This window comes from Amphiura filiformis, chromosome 4 (genome assembly GCF_039555335.1).
Source record: "Amphiura filiformis chromosome 4, Afil_fr2py, whole genome shotgun sequence".
Taxonomy (NCBI): Eukaryota; Metazoa; Echinodermata; class Ophiuroidea; order Amphilepidida; family Amphiuridae; genus Amphiura; species Amphiura filiformis.
The window spans coordinates 76,491,846-76,493,745 of NC_092631.1; positions in this window are offsets into that span (position 1 = coordinate 76,491,846).

Sequence of the window (1,900 nt, forward strand, 5' to 3'; positions counted from 1 at the left end):
CATATGTTCATGGTTTTTTAAGCTTACTCATTGTCAGTGTATTTTGTTCAAGTTGTATCTTCATTCCACTTTGCCTTCATTCATAGATTATTTGTACAAAGATTAGTGAAAAGATGTACATGTAAAAAGATTTACATGTAGGCCTAAACTCGAATGCCATCATGCATCGGGATAGGCCTCCGTACGCACAGTATTAGGCCGGCTAGGCGGCCCAGGCGGCCGGCGGTCCAAGACTAGTCTCGCTCTGTCAGTGTTTGCTTTTAAGCTTACCATGTCAGTATTGCTCTGAATCTGACTGTGTTGGTCTAAAACATATTCCTGCGCTAGAACTGGTAACAATTCAAATTAAACAGCTGAAATCGTGAATCTTCTTCGGCAGTAGCAGCCCACTCCAGCTTGATTTATATTTCGCCATTTTTGTGTTGTCGTTTCTCGGCAGTGACAAAATACTCTCATAGTCAATGTCGACGTTCAATGTTATTGTTATGCTTTATGGACTGCGACGTGGGTATGCTGCTATCCGTAAATAGCAAATATCCAGAAGTACTATTTACGGCTTGAAGGTAATATTTACGGACGTAAATAGTACTTTTTTGCACTTCCTCACAGAATAGTGTGTTTATTTTTGATCACGTGACACACTTTTAACCAATCAATGAACAAGAATCTATGAATGAAGGATATAATATTAATTATTTCCCCTACTTTCATCACATGCATATTTCATGAATGTTCCTATGTTAGGCTTCTCATTGCATTACCGAGGCTCCACACACCATGACTGAACAAATACTTGTGAATGTGCAGTCAGATAGATATTATACATGTAATGATGTTTAGGAATGTACATGTAATAACTTGACAGCCATGAATTTGATGTCAAAAGCTGCAATTTTGATTGAATTCTTCTAGTTGGCACATATTTTGAATCCATATTCATGCAGTACATGTATGCTTAGCTATACGCTTATACCATTTTCCTATTTGCTTCATTGTTCTGTGCCTTTGTAGTTGTGTGGGCGTGGTGTGTCTTGTTCATTACGCACAATAAAAATGTCTCCAAAGTGGACTCGGCAGACACATTTTGGTACAATGTTCCTCCTTCACCCTAAAACTGTTGTCTTTTATATACAAGAACTATTAGACGTTTGACGTCCTCTTTCCAAGATTCAGGTCATCTCAAGGGACACCACACACTTTGTTGGTGATCTGAATCAAACCAGTCTTGTGATTGGTCTGAAGTTAAAATCTAAACCTATACTTGGAAACTTGTGATTGGTTAGAAAAGTTAATACCAAGAAGTTTCCTATTGGATAGCATTAATGATCTTAGGTGATGTCTGTATCCCAGTATCGTATGTCCTTTTCGGTCTAATCTACATCTGGACTCCGAGAGCACCTAACTGAGGTGAATGTGAAGAAATAAACGGCATCGAAATGTAACAGCTGATCTTCATGAATAAAATAGTGATTTTCGTCACAATCTGGTATAACGCCCCTGGTCTCTCCACATCGAGCATCTATATGATATTTTGTTTGCATGCTATCGTGCAAATGTATAATGTTGCGGCAATCACCTTTTCAGTGCTAGTATCTGGTACAACGCTCCTGGTCTCTCCACATCTAAACATCTATATGATTATTTTTTTTGCATGTTAGGCGACAAAAATACCACCCTGTTCTACGGGCGGACGGACCTTTCAAGTAGGGTGGGTCGATCGGACCAATTTTTTTCAAATTACCCCCAAAATCACCAAATTCTGTAAATATTTTGCAATTTGGGGAACACACAAAAAAATATTCTATTCCTGATTTTTTGGGAATTTGGTTCGGTATTCATTTGTACAGGAAAATTTGTTTGCCAATTCTTGTAAATTCTTGGTCGGGCCAGTAAAACATGG